This window comes from Macaca thibetana, chromosome 8, assembly GCF_024542745.1.
Source record: "Macaca thibetana thibetana isolate TM-01 chromosome 8, ASM2454274v1, whole genome shotgun sequence".
Lineage (NCBI taxonomy): Eukaryota > Metazoa > Chordata > Mammalia > Primates > Cercopithecidae > Macaca > Macaca thibetana.
The window spans coordinates 71,633,770-71,649,745 of record NC_065585.1 but is presented as its reverse complement, the minus strand read 5'-3'; positions in this window follow the sequence as shown (position 1 = coordinate 71,649,745).

Below are 15,976 nucleotides of genomic sequence, written 5' to 3'. Positions count from 1 at the left end.
AAATGGTCTACAGTCCAGCATATTAATACATCCATCATTTCACACATTTACTGGTGTGTGTGGTAAGAACACCTAAAATCTATTCTCAGCAAACTTCCAGCATATGATACAATCTTATTAACTATAATTCTCATGCTGTCCGTTAGATTAGGGGTCCTCAACCCCCAGGCCATGGACCAGCACTGGTCCATGGCCTGTTAGTAACCAGACCACACAACAGAAGGTGAGCAGTGGGCAAGCAAGTGAAGCTTCATCTGTATTTACAGCTGCTCCCCATCACTCAGATTACCACCTGAGTTCCATTTTCTGTCAGATCAGTGGTGGCATTAGATTCTAATAGGGATGCAAACCCTATTGTGCATGCAAGGGATCTAGGTTGCACACTCCTTATGAGAATCTAATGCCTGAGGATCTGAAGTGGAACTGTTTCAACCCGAAACCATCTCTCCCCTGCCCACCACCACCCCCACCCCCTCTCTAGTTCATGGAAAAATTGTCTTCCACAAAACTGGCCCCTGGTGCCAAACATGTTGGGGACCACTGCATTAGATCACTAGACTTATTCATCCTACCGTGCTGCAATTTTGTACTCTTTGACCTGCATCTCCCCATTTCCTCCCTTCCCTGGCCCTGGTAACTACTATTCTATTCTGTTTCTGTGTATTTGACTTGACTTGATTCTTTTTTAGATTCTACATGTAAGTAAGATCATGCAGTATTTTCTTTTCTGTGTCTGGCTTATTTCACTTTGTGCAGTTTCCTTCAGGTTCATCCATGTTGTCACAAATGGCAAGATCTGCTTTTTTTTTTTTTGAAACAGAGTTTCACTCTTTTTGATTCACTGCAACCTCTGCTCCCCAGGTTCAAACAATTCTCCTGCCTCAGCCTCCTCAGTAGCTGGGATTACAGGCATGCACCACCACACCCAGCTAATTTTTGTATTTTTAGTAGAGATGAGGTTTCACCATGTTGGCCAGGCTGGTCTCAAACTCCTGACCTCAGGTGATCCACCTGCCTCGGCCTCCCAAAATGCTGGGATTACAGACATGAGCCACTGTGCCTAGCTGATCTTCTTTTTAAAGGCTGAATGCTATTCCATTGTTGCGTGTGTGTGTGTGTGTGTGTGTGTGTCACAATTTCTTTATCCAGTCATCTGCTGATGGATATTTAGGTTGTTTCCATATCTTGGCTATTGTGAATAATGCTGCAATGAACATGAAAGTGTGGATATCTCAGCCAGGTGCTGATTTCTTTTCCTTTGCATGTATACCCAGTAGTGGGATTGCTGGATTACACGGTAGTTCTATTTTTAGTTCTATTGTAATGTTTTCATGATGGTTGTACCAATCTGAACTTCCACCAACGGTCTACAAGGTTCCCCTTCCTCCACATTCTTTCCAACACTTGTTATTTCTTGTCTTTTTGATAATAGCCATCTTAACAGGTGTGAGATGCTCTCATTGTGGTTTTGATTTCTATTTTCCTGATGATTAGTGATGTTGATGTTGAGCATCTCTTCACATATGTTGGCTTCTCTCAATAAAGTAGATGGAAAATCAGTATGACTACAGCAACCAGTGCTATTAAACAAATTGACCTAATTGACATTTACAGAACACTCTAACCAACAATAGCTGAACACACACTCACTTGACATGCTTATGAAATCTCATCAAACTAGACCATATTCTAGATCATAAAACAAGACTCAATAATTTTTAAAAAAATTATAATTGGTCAAAAGTGGTGGCTCACCCCTGTAATCCCAGCACTTTGGGAGGCCAAGGCAGGCAGATCACCTGAGCTTAGGAGTTCAAGACCAGCCTGGCTAAGATAGCGAAACCCCATCTCTACTAAAACTACAAATATTAGCCTGGCACAGTGGCTCATGCCTGCAATCCCAGCTACTGGGGAGGCTGAGAGAGGAGAATTGCTGAAACCCGGGAGATGGAGGTTGCAGTGAGCTGGGATTATGCCACCACACTCCAGCCTGGGCAGCAGAGTGGGACTCCATCTCAAAATAAAAGAAAAAATTAAAAATTAAAATCATATAAAACTTCGTTCTCTGACCACAGCCGATTAAAATTAGAAATCAGTAATAGGCGAGTATCTAGAAAAGTATCTAAATATTTTATATTAAACAGCCCCCTTCTAAATAATTCTTGGTTAAAAGAGGAACTCACAAGATATATTAGAAAATATTTTTAAGAAGATGAAAACAAATAACATATCAAAATTGGAGGGATATAGCTACAGCAGTTCCTAGAGGGAAATATATAACATTAAATGCTTATGTTAAAAAATAAGAATGGTCTCAAATGAACAATCTAAGTTTCAACCTTAGGAAATGAGAGAAAGAAAAGCAAATCAAACCAACCAAGCAGAAGGAAGAAAATAATAGGGATAAGATCATAAATCAGGTAAATTGAAAACAGAGATAAGCAATGAAACTAGCAACTAGCTTTTTGAGATGATGAACAAAATGTATAAACCTTGAACCAATGTAATCGAGAAAGAAAGAGAGAGAAGACACAAACTACCAATTTCAGGAATGAAAGGAGGGGAATCACTATAGATCTTACAGAAATTAAAAGATTGAAAAGTCTTACAGACATTAAAAGATTATAAAATTAATAACAAAAAGTCTGATAAAAGATAAAATAGACACAGTTCTTGAAAGATACAAACTACAAAGCTCACTCAAGAAGAGCAGATGACTAGAATAGTCCTATATGTATAAAAGGATTGAAACTTGCCATTAAAAATCTTCTTACTCTGTAATCCCAGCACTTTGAGAGATAACTCTGTAATCCCAGCACTTGGATCCGCCAAGGCAGGCGGAACACGAGGTCAGGAGAACAAGACCCTCCTGGCTAACATGGTGAAACCCCGTCTCTACTAAAAATGCAAAAAAAATTAGCTAGGCGTGGTGGCGGGCGCCTGTAGTCCTAGATACTTGGGAAGCTGAGGCAGGAGAATGGCATGAACCCGGGAGGCAGAGCTTGCAGTGAACCAAGATTGCGCCACTGGACTCCAGCCTGGGTGATAGAGCGAGACTCTGTCTTAAAAAAAAAAAAAAAAATCTGCTTACAAAGGAAACCCCAGATCCAGATGCGCCACTGGTAAATTCTGCCAAATATTGAAGAAAGAAATCATTGCAACTGTGCACAAACTCTTGCAGAAAATGGAAGTGGAAGGAATATTTCCCAAACTGTTTGATGAAGTCAGCATTACCCTAATACCAACCGAGACAAAGGCATTAAAGAAAACTACAAATCAACAACTGAAAACAATTCAAATGTCATCAACTGGTGAATGAATAAACAAACGGTGCTATACTATCAAATGGAATACCACTCAGCAATCAAAAGGAGCAAACATGCGACAATGTGGATAGAAAGCATTTTGTGAAGTGCAAGAAGTCAGACATAAAAGGTGACATTCTGTATGATTTCATTTATATGACTTTCTGGAAAAGGCAAAATGAAGACATCAGATTAGGTTGCTGGGGTTGGACTGAGAAAAGGGGATTGACTGTATAAAGATCACAAAAGGACTTTTTGCAGTGCTTGAAATACTGTATGTCTTGGTTGTGGTGATATTACATGCATCCATTTGTTAAACTCATCAGACCACACACCTCAAAAGGGTGACTTTTACTGTACTGCACATGAATTATTCCTCAATTAGCCTGACTTAGAAACCTCTCAAAAAAAAAAAAAAAAAAAAAAAAAAATCAAAAAAAGTGGGGGGTGAAGAAAATCTCTCCAGGGAATTCTCACTGTTTTCTGGAAAAATCTAAACCCCTTTTGGCAGTCTATTAGAAACTATTCTTTGCATGTTTCTCCAGCTTCATGCTTTTGAAGAACATTTAATGACATGAGGAAAAAATCTCATACTGGAATATTAAGTGAAAAATGATATATGAAAATCAGCTTTTACAGTGGGATATCAACTTTGTATGGGATGTATGCCACATGTACAGAGAAATACCTACTGGCAGGAAACATACCAAAAGAATAGCTTCCTTTGGGAAGTACACTTCGTGATTTTTATTATCCTCTTGTGCTTTTGCTTTTGTGTGTTTTCCAAATTTTGCAATGAATTTAATAATAAAATATTAATTTCATGTATTTATTATTATTACTACTACTGTTATTATCTTTTGATCATGGCCTTGGCTTTTAGTGGAATGGTCCATAATCTTTTAGTGGAATGGTCCATAATCTTTAGCTCTTTCTCTGTTGGGGCTTCTCTTCCCTCTCCTTTCCTCTGGTTCTTTCCCACTAGCCCCCACCCTCACCTCCCTTCACCAAAAGCTTCTGGAGCTCCAGGGCAAACACTGAAGACATCTTGGTGTTTACATTGATGTGCTTTTAAGGTTGACATTTCTAGGAACTCCACAGGGGGCAGGCAGGGAGCAGGGGGATGGATATGGGTTCTGACCTGACGGAGGCAATTGCAACCTGCCACAATGGGGATCTTTGTAGGTAAAAGATTGGGAAATAATGAGGTCAAAGTGGAACCTTGACCAATACCATGAAGTTACTTTGTGTATCTCATATTTGTTTTATAATCAATGTCTTAAAAGAATAATATTTTTTGGAATATGTGACTTTGCAAGAGAAGTTACAATGGAGTTTTTTGTTTTTGTTTTTGTTTTTAGCTATTTTCCAACACCTAGAACAATGCCTGGCACCTAGCAGCTGTTCAACAAATATTCGTTGAATGCAATGGATGCATGAACAAATGAACAAGCAAATGAATGAGAGTCCAGGCAGTGAACAGACACTAGACCCAGGGAGGTTGAGGCGTGAACAGGAGTTGAGGAAGTTGACAGAGGAAATGAGGATCATTGTTCAGAAAAACTTTCCAAAGGAAAGAGAGATTGGCTAGCAGCTAAAGAAGGACAGAGAACCAAGAGAAGTTTTGGCTTGTTTTTGGTTGATTTGTTTAGGATAGGCAGGTCTTCATCATGTTCATAATCTGGGGAGAATGAGCCAGTGGAGAAAGATCAGGGATTATGAGAGAGGTGATTACTGATGAAGGAGGGTCCCAGGGGATGGCAGGAAAAGAGGTGGAAACCTTGGTAGGAGTGTCGGTAGCAGGAGAGGCTTCCCAGCCTCTTCAGACCGGAGATCAGTGCAGACTCACAGGAGCCAGTAGGGGATGGCAGAGGGGATCTGACAAATTGTTTAGGTGAAGTAGAAGGTGAGGGCATCTGCTAAGAGGACTGAGTCAGTAACAAACAAAGAACTGATAAGACCAAAAAAGAGAGCTTAACAAAGAGAAGCCAAAAAACTGAATGGGGCCAGGGCAAGACCCTGTCTCTACTAAAAATACAAAAAATTCGCCAAGCGTGGGGGTGGGCACCTGTCATCCCAGCTACTTGGGAGGCTGAGGCAGGAGAATCGCTTGAACCTGGGAGGCAGGGGTTGCAGAGAGCCGAGATCACGCCAGTGCACCCCAGCCTGGGCAACAAGAGTGAAACTCCGTCTCAAAAACAAAAAACAAAAAACTGACTGGCAGCATGGAGGGCCCAGCTGAGCCTAGAAGTGTGAATTTGTGGCCACCCCACTTGATAAGAGTTGTGTGGGCTTTTCTAAGAGGTCACTACCACCTGAGGATAGATGAGTTAGGGTGGGATTGATCCCAGGCTGGAAGTTTGCAAGAGGCATAGAGACAAGAGGCTGGAGAGCAGGGGATACTGAAGAGGAAATTCAAGATGTGCTTCTGAGAACCCAGCTCATAGGCTGGTTCCGAGACCACCAAAGTCCTTACCAGGGTAGTGTCTAGGAAACTTTGTTCCTGTGTCCCCTGTGAATTCAAAGATAACTCAAATCAACGAATGTGTCCAGTGATACTGAGAATCCATTACTTTTCCTTTGGTCTTTGATTCATCATGGTTAAATTTAATCCTAATTCTCCAATAATATTGGCTACCAATTTGCTGCTGCCCTGTTATGAAATATGAATATGACTCATCTGAACTTGAGTTTCACTTCTTGACATATGTACCAAAAGAAATAATGAGAAAAACAGCACGTCAAATTCCTTTCTAATAAGCATTTGTGAGCTCTTAGGATATAAGGTGAGGTGGTCCAAAAAAGAAGGCCTTGTCATACCTGGTGAAGTTGGTAACGCCTGAGACTCCTTTTTACAATTAACAACAAATCAGAGAGAGTTTGGCACAGTAAAAAGAAAACAGCATTAGTAATCAGACAACTTGGATGTTAGATTCAGTTATGTAATTAACAGGCTGCACAACCTTGAGAAAATCACCCACTGAACTAGTTTCCTGATATACAAAGCAAAAGGATCAAGCAAGAGGTTGGATGAAATTCCTTCCAATTTTACAGATTTATATTTTCGGGATCTGCATAAAATTTTGGACCCCCGTCAGCACATGACTTATAACAGATGCTTCACAGATGGCATTGAACCAAACTGAGGTGAACATGAGGAAATCAAATAGAAAACACAGTTTTCCTCTGATAAAGTCATGGCCAAACCTGTGCACACATGTAATGTTAGAAACAATCTTAGAGGTAATCACCAGCCTCTCTCTGACTCTCTCTCTGTCTTTATTATATTTTTAATATAATAAAAAATATATATTTACAGAGAAATAAAATATATAGTTATATATTATTTAATATACATTTATTAAAATATATTAAAATAATGTTTTATATATTAATAAATAATATAAATATATATATAAAATAAATAAACGTGTAAATAAGTATACACATTTATTTATTTATCTAATATCAATTAACATTTTTTAAAAATATGTTTTATTTCCCTCAGTTGTAACTTGATGCATGTTCATGGTAAAAAAAAAAAAAAAAGAATTTGAGGCTCAAGAGTAGAGTAATTTTCCTAGAAACTCCATTGACTAAAGGCTTTGCCCTCAAAATCCCTGAATCCCAGAGAATAGAGTTAATCCTCCCTGTACTTGAAAGAAGTAATAGAAAGGAAAATAGAAAGCCATTCATTAATCAGAATCTTTGTAATAGCCAAGCTTATGAACAGGTTCAAAATGGCTGTATCAGTGAGAGTTGCTCAAAGAAGCAGAACCAAGGAAGTGACTTACACAGTTGTGGATCTGATGTCTTAGCACGTTCGGCTGTTACAACAAAATACCATAGACTACAGAGCTTAGAAAAAATGCTGGTTTATTTAACAAATTTTTATCCAGGTAAATTTAACCTGCCCCTTTGCAAGAAAGATTAAATTAGTCGATTAAGATGTGGAGAAAATGTAATTCCCAGTTTAGTTAAATCCAAAGGTGTAAGCTGAAGATACTCTGATTAAACTTTAAGTCCACTCTTGGTGTTTGAACTGTGCCACTGCCTCTCTGTGGAAGTGCTTCAGAATTTTATTGTTACTCTTATTGCTTGTGCCAAATACTGGTGTGATAGTGCTTACATGGGTCATAACCATCATTTTAAAACTTTTTTTTTTTTTTTTTTTTTTTTGAGACAAGGTCTCTCTCTGTCACCCAGGCTAGAGTGCAGTGGTGTAATCACAGCTCACTGCAGCCTTGACTTCCTGGGCTCAAGTAATCCTCCCACCTCAGTCCCTGCAGGGACTAGAGGCGTGCACCACCACACCTGGCCAATTTTTTTTGTTTGTTTGTTTGTTTTTTGAGACGGGGTTTTGCCATGTTGCCCAGACTGGTCTAAAACTCCTGGGCTCAAGGGATCTGCTGGCCTTGGCCTCCCAAAGTGCTGGCATTGCAGGCATGAGCCACCATGCCTGGCCAAAACTTCAATTCCAGACTCAGTGCATGTCTGCTTGCCTGCCTTGCTACCCTGTGTGTCCCTGAACAAGAGTGTCTGGAACAGCCAGCTCAGAGAATGGCATATAAAGGCTATCAGTGCCTATGCGTAGAATTGAACTGAATTTCTACATCATTGTATATGGATGGACTGTATCTAAAGACTAAAGAACAAACTAAAATCAATTAAAAATCATTTATTAGCTGGGCGCAGTGGCTCACGCCTGTAATCCCAGCACTTTGGGAGGCTGAGGTGGGCGGATCACCTGAGGTCAGGAGTTCGAGACCAGCCTGACCAACATGGTGAAACCCCATCTCTACTAAAATACAAAAATTAGCCAGGCGTAGTGGCAGGCACCTGTAAACTCAGCTACTTGGGAGGCTGAGGCAGGAGAGTCACTTGAACCCGGGAGGCAGAGGTTGCAGTGAGCCAAGATCGCATCATTGCACTCCAGCCTGGCAACAGAGCGAGACTATCTTAAAAAAAAAAAAAAAAAAATCATTTATTAGATCTGTCATCTGAAACCTTTTTAGAAAGAACTAAAGTGTAAATTTTAAAAAATAAATGCTATTTGCACTTCTATTTTTGATGTGAATCATCATTATAATGAAAGTCTCTGCCTTCTTCAGAAGTATGAATAACAGCTGCTAAATCTTTCCATCAATATTTTCACGTTGCAACAAAAGCAAGCAGGATATGGGGGGTTGTTTCATGCAAAAATATCTTTCACTTTATCAGCTAAACTAAAATCTACTCATGACTTTTTTAGCAAGTCTTTCCTGTTGTGGATATTACCTGTTGTTTGGTCTTTAACCATATTCTTCATTTGTCCAAAAGTGTTTACGAGGGCAGGACAAGTATTTGGTGATAACTGCAGAAGGCCAGGTGCTATGTGCAGAGAAATGGACAGGAAGAATCCCACTCATTCAGACATATGTGGGGCCAGTTTACCACACTATGAAAGCAGTACATCGCGGTGGTTAAAAGCCCTGGCTTTGGAATCAGGAAGATTTGAATTTGAATTCCAGCTCTGCCACTCATGCTATGTGAGCTGGGGCAAGTTACTTAACCTCTCTGAGTCTCATCTGCAATATCAATATCATATTTACATTTTCCTCTCAGGGCTGGTGAAATATTAAATAAGATGGATATAAAGCATTTAGCATCCTACCAAAAAGAGGTTTAATAGAAGATAGCTGTTATTAAATACTTAATGAAGGGAAAAGTCTAAATTGTGAAATTTTTATTAAAGATTTGTTACTTTTATATACATTTAATAACAAGTACACATGATGACCAATATCATAACTTTTAACATAATTATCAGTAAATGTTTTTGGAAACCTGGAGAAAGGAGGAGGTAAGTAATTATTTAGCTGAATAAACTGGTATTAATATAGCCTAGTAAAGGACTTGAAAGAATCGTCTTAAATTATTTAGGTAAAAAATGACTTAAATTTACATGTTGTTTCTATGTTAGCTAGAACTTGAAAGTACTTGAAAAAAATTTCCTGTTTTATTTACAATTTACTTTCACTATTAAAATTTTATGAAAACTCATTTGATTAGAGATAGTACAAAATTAAATTCTAGCCAGTACTAGTGTGAATGGCACAAGATTTAAAGCAGCAGAATCTGAGTTGATGTGGTTTTTCTCCGTATGTGTGTTCGTGTGTGTGTAGCATGACATTTATACCTAAGCCCACCCAGAGACCAAAACAAAGTGCTCGTAGGAGAACCAAGCATCTTGGGGTCAGTCGCTTTTAATCAAATTAATGTAAACTTAGCAGAACAAAACCTTCTCTACTAGATAAAAGCTGCTGGGCCTGTGGGCTACTTGGGTTAGAAACATTCTTCAACCTTTTTACAACCGTAGTAGAGAACTACGTTTTTATTCCCCTCCCAAGAATTCTGGGCATATCTTTGGGTAAGGCACTTATTCTCATGAAGCAGTATCCTGGAGAAAATATCTCCTATTTAGGGTTCAGGAAATAGATCTTTTTCAAAATTCTGGGTTACCACTGAGTAAAGACTGTGGGAGAGGAATGACACGACGCCATGCTGTTTACTTTGTCTGTCCTTGGCTGTGGCTCCTCCTTTTGATGGAGTCAGTAATTAGGAATCCAAGTCGCTGCAGAGTTCAGTATTCATGAGGGTTTGGGCAGGCAGCGGCATGGAGTGCCCAGGGATTCCAACATATTCTCATGACTGAGACACTTTGAGGGAGCCTGACTGGCTAACAGAGAACAGCCCTGACCTTTCAACCCGATGAATTCAAATGCAATTTGTCATCCAATGTAAAATGAATCTGACCATGTGTAATCCTGTATGATGCAGAGGCCTTGTCCCAGGAAAACTCCAGAACATGAAAGAGGGGCATTGAAAAATAAAACCCACCAAATGGTTACGGGCATACATCGATATGCCCATAACAAATTCCTTTTTCCAAAATAATGAACAGCTCTGTGATTCCCTGGGCAGGGTAGACACCATGAACACACACAGGGGTCGAAGTGGGGAGTAGCTGCTGTTCTTTTCTCTCCTTGGAATTTGAAATATGTTTTTATATTTGCTTTTCACTCTCTCCTTTTTAACGTTTAAAAGTAAGCCATCCTGTGATGGTTATTGTGTTCTACTCCTCTTTGTAACCACCAAAGAAGAAAGGTTGAATTGTTACTGTCTCTCTCTTATTTCTGAAAATGCTTTCTCTGGGGACCCTTCTGAATGGATCAGGGCCTGGATCAGGGCAGGATAGAACACACCCTCTGGGAGAGGCTCAGAGAGCCAAACCTGAGATCAAAGCACCCAGTCTCTCAAACTCTCTGAGGAAGTGTCCTGGTAGTTCCAGGACCTACTCTGTTTTTTCCACCCAGGGAGTTTTCGGCTGCCTTAGCATTATTTCAAAGAGCATTTTCAAAGCAAATCTCCTGGCACTGGGTGCAGGGCCACATGCCTATAGTCCCAGCTTGGACTGCTTGAGCCAAGCAGTAAGTTATCAAGGCCACAGTGAGCTATGATTGCACCACTACATTCCAGCCTGGGTAATAGAATGAGACCAAAACTCTAACCCACCCTCCCCCACCAAAAAAGTAAATCTCTTTTCTGCTATTGTTTTTAGTATGCTTAAGCATCACCATTAATTGGGTAGCAGTTATAAAGGCTGGAATGGCCTCCAAGCCCTGTGAATTATGACATGCATTGTTCCATTGGCATTTGAAGTTCATCATTAATGTCCATTTGAAAGCTTACAATTATGAAATAGAGCGATCTTGTAAATAATTCACTGTGTGTGAGCACAAGCACACACTTATTCCTGGAAGTCATTTGGTCAATAAGAGTAAAGAAGCAAAGACTTCTACAGATTTAACCTCTGTCATCTCTATTTTCTCTTGAAGCATTTTTGAGTTTCTTCCCTTGCAAGGTCAAGAAAATATTCAAGTCTGGATGAGAGGAGAGGCTGAAGACAAGTAGGTTGAAGGGTACAAACATACAGTTAGATAGAAGGGATACATTCAATGCCTGAGAGCAGAGTAGGGTGACTATAGTTAAGAAAAATGTTTTATACTCAGATGATGGACACCCTAAATACCCTGAGTTCATCACTACACATTATATACATGTAACACAATTTCACATGTACCCCATTAATTTGTAAAATTTTTTTTTTAATTCAAAGGTCTCACTCCAACCTGTCAGAGACATTTCTTAAGCTACAATAAGTTATCATCAGTCTTGCCATTTGTAATTATAGAAGAAATATCTCCACTTTCTAGACTTCTACTTTCATGAGGAGCTCAGCGGCCAAGAATGGACCGTGACTCAATGGAATTGTTATGCTTTGGAATATTTGAAAAGGTGAACTTTTATCTAAACAGGGTGGTCATGAAAACTGTGGTGCATTATTTTCTTTCCCACTTTTATTGTTAAAATAATTGCATTTTGTTGCTGTTAAAATATAACAGGAAGAGATTTGCTGCGTGTCTTTCTTATAAAACATGTTTGCGGCCAGGCGCGGTGGCTCACGCCTGTAATCCCAGCACTTTGGGAGGCCAAGGCAGGTGGATCACAAGGTCAGGAGTTCGAGACCAGCCTGGCCAACATGGTGAAACCCCGTCTCTACTAAAAATACAAAAATTAACCGGACGTAGTGGTGGGCACCTGTAGTCCCAGCTTCTCAGGAGGCTGAGGCAGGAAAATCGCTTGGACCCAGGAGGCGGAGGTTGCAGTGAACCGAGATAGTACCACTGCACTCCAGTCTGGGTGACAGAGAGAGACTCTGTCTCAAGAAAAAAAAAAAAAAAAAAAAAAAAAAAAACCTGTTTGCCTCCCTTCCCCATCTTTCTCACCTCCCTATACACAGCTGATGTCCCAGTCACTAATTTCTCACAATCCTGCAATAATAACACACATATTCATACCTTCAAGCCAATGAATGGGCTGTGTTTCCTTGACTCGAAATGACCTTCTTGACCTAGCAAAGGCTCCTCCAAATGTTCAGACTCTCCTGTTACTCACAAACAGGATTAGGTGCTCTGACCTGTCTGCTCACACACACTTCCATGTCTGCACTTAACCTCTCGATTTGACGTGGCTGCTTACGGGTCTTTCTTTCCCTCAGTGAAGAGCAAAAACACCTATTCATCTCAGCATTCTTATTTTTTTAATCTGTGTCATTTTTATAGAGTATGTCAACCTAAATAACAAACAGAGGGAAACTCTCTAAAGCAATATGATATTTATTTGGGAATGGGCATTGCAATAGGAATACATGTGCCATAGTAAGCTATGTGTATTCAGGGAGATAAAGGAAGATTTTAAAAGAAAAATTAATAAATAATTATTTTGCAATAATTATCCTTGGCCACACAGATCAATAACAAGGTGATACCAGTCCAAGGCTGGACAGGAAGTTTTTGGGCAAGTGTCCCTGGCAGAAGTGTTTTGTTTGTTTGTTTGTTTTTAATGTAAGGTTGCAATGGCCTTTGTGCAATGAAAGGTTGTGGTTTTGGTAGAGTCTTGTGTTACATTTTGTTGTTTTTGTTTTTGTTTTCATTTTTGTTTTTGAGAAAAAGGTCTCACTCTGTTGCCCAGACTGTAGTGCAGTGGTGCAATCACAGCTCATTGCAGCCTCGATCTCCCAGGCTCAAGCAATCAAGCAATCTTCCCATCTCAGCCTCCCAAGGAGCTGGGACTACAGGTGTGAGACATCACATCTGGCTAATTTTTTAATATTTTGTAGAGACAAGGTTTTACTGTGTTGCCCAGGCTGGTCTCCAACTCCTGGGCTCAAGCGATCTTCCCTCCTCATACTGGGATTAGAGGCATGAGCCACGGCGCCCGACCTTGATAGTTCTTGTTATCAGGCATTCGTGCATGAGATCCCTTCCTTCATGGCCTTCCCTAGCTCTGTTTGTCAGAGGTTTTAACACAATTGACTCCACTTTGATTCTGACAACTTTCACATGTGCAATGTGATATGATATATATATATATACATATATATACACACACACAATGTGGAGTGATTTAATAAAGCTAATTACAGTATCTATGATCTCACTTGACCTGTTTTGTGGTTATACATTTGAACTTTACTTTCTTGTTATTTTGAAATATACATTATTACTGACAATAGTCACCTGCTGTGCAATAGATCTCAAAACTTATTTGTCCTGTCTCACTGAAACTTTGTAGCTCTGGACCAGTAACTCCCCATTCTGTCACTCCTCTCCCCCATCAACCCCACCGCCAGCCCAGGTAACCATCATTCCACACTCATTCTGTGGTTTCTACTTCTAAATTTCACATACAAATGAGATAATCAGCATTCTTAATTTCTATCATAGCGCCTACCCTGTTACCTTCCATAACACAGCTAGTGGTAAATCATTCTCTGATGGAAGTAAATCAGCAATAATTAGGGAAACTCATCACTCTATCACACTACGGGGTCCACAGCTTTGCCACTCCTGAGGGAAACTGTATTCTTCATTTTATAAAAACACATGCACCACTTAACATTTCAGTCAATAATGGACCACATATATGAGAGTGGTCCCACAAAGTTATAATGGAGCTGAAGAATTTTATCACCTAGCATTTACTATGCTATTCTTTTTATCTTTATGACTGTACTCCTTCTACTTATTAAAAAAAATAGAAAAAAATGAACTGTAAGACACCTTCAGGCAGGTCCTTCAGGAGGTATCCAGAAGAAGGCACTGTTATCATAGGAAATGACAGCTCTATGCCTGTTTCTGTCCCTGAAGACCTTCCAATGGGACAAAGAGGTGGGGCTGGAAGACAGTGACACTGATGATCCTGGCCCTGTGTAGGCCTAGGCTAATGTGTGTGCTTTTGTTTTCATTTTTAACAAAAAATTAGCATAAAAATAGAAAAAAAAAGCTTACAGAATAAGGATATAAAGAAAGAAAATATTTTTGTATAGCCATGCAATGTGTTTCAAGCTAACTGTTACAACAAAACAGTCAAAAAGTTTTTAAAAAGTACAGACTCATGCCTGTAATCCCAGCACTTGGGGAGGCCGAGGCAGGTGGATCACTTGAGGTCAGGAGTTTGAGCCAGCCTGGCCAACATGGTGAAACTCGTCTCTACTAAAAATACAAAAAAAGTTAGCTGGGCATGGTGGCAGGAGCCTGTAATCCCAGCTACTTGGGAAGCTGGTACAGGAGAATAGCTTCAACCTGGGAGGCAGAGATTGCAGTGAGCCGAGATCGCACCACTGCACTCTAGCCTGGGTGACAGAGACTCAGTCTCAAAAAAAAAAAAAAAAAATTTATAAAGTAAAAAAGTTACAGTAAGCTAAGGTTAATTTACTACTGAAGAAAAATATTTTAAATAAATTTTGTGTAGCCTAAGTGTACAGTGTCTATAAAGTCTCCAGTAGTTCACGGTAATGGCGTAGACCTTCACAGTCACTCGCCACTTTCTTATTGACACCCAGAGCAACTTCCAGACCTGCAAGCTCCATTCGTGGTAAGTGCCCTACAGGTGTGCCATTTTTTAAAGCCTTTTATACTGTATTTTTACTGGATCTATTCTATGTTTAGATACACACACACTCACTGTTGTGTTACAGTTGCCCACAGTATTCAGTACAGTAACATGCTGTGCAGGCTTGTGGCCTAGGAGCAACAGGCTAGACCATCTAGTCTTGGTGTGTAGTAGGCTCTGCCATCTTGGTTTGTGCAGATGCACCCTATGGTATTTGCACAATGATGAAATTGCCTAACGACACTTTTCCCAGAATGTGTGCCCAATGTTAAGTGATGCATGACTGGATTGAAATCTGTCTGCAACATCTCACAAACCAAATCATTCCCTCATGCCCAGCCTACCCCTGTCCCCAGGCCACCTCCCCTGGAGGTACTACATTAAGTATATTACTTGTGCTTACAGAATAAACTTGCAAGCTTCCACACCACTGACTTTGGTGGAAGTGAATCTAAAACACACTTTGGGAAGTAATTCTATCCATGTGGGTCTTTCCTCTGCGTGACAAAATCATACTGCATGCATTTTCTGTTGGAACAGATTATTGGTGAACAGAAAGTGAAAACAATTTAAGGTACAGCAGCACAATACTATTGCATACATTCTAGTTCATTCTAGACTATAAACAGCTTGAGAAAAAAAAAGCCTTCATTTTCTATAATCCCACAGAGAGTCCCACGTCCTGAAGGTCTACAGAGTTGTTACAAACACAGGCTTTCGGCCGGGGATGGTGGCTTAGGCCTGTAATCCCAGCACTTTGGGAGGCCAAGGTGGGCGTATCACAAAGTCAAAAGATTGAGACCATCCTAGCCAACATGATGAAACCCCGTCTCTATTAATAATACAAAAATTAGCTGGGCATAGTGGTGCGTGCCTATGGTCCCAGCTACTTGGAAGGCTGAGGCAGGAGAATTGCTTGAACCCGGGAGACAGGTTGCAGTAAGCCGAGATATGTCACTGCACTCCAGCCTGGCGACAGAGTGAGACTGCATCTCAAAACAGTACCTGGGCTTGTTGCAAGGAATAAATGAAATGTTTGCTAAATGCGGAGAAATAAGAATGTTTTTACACTGCTGATGAGAGTGTAAACTAGTTCAACCATTGTAGAAGACAGTGTGGTGATTCCTCAAGGATCTAGAACCAGAAATACCACTTGACCCAGCAACCCCTTTACT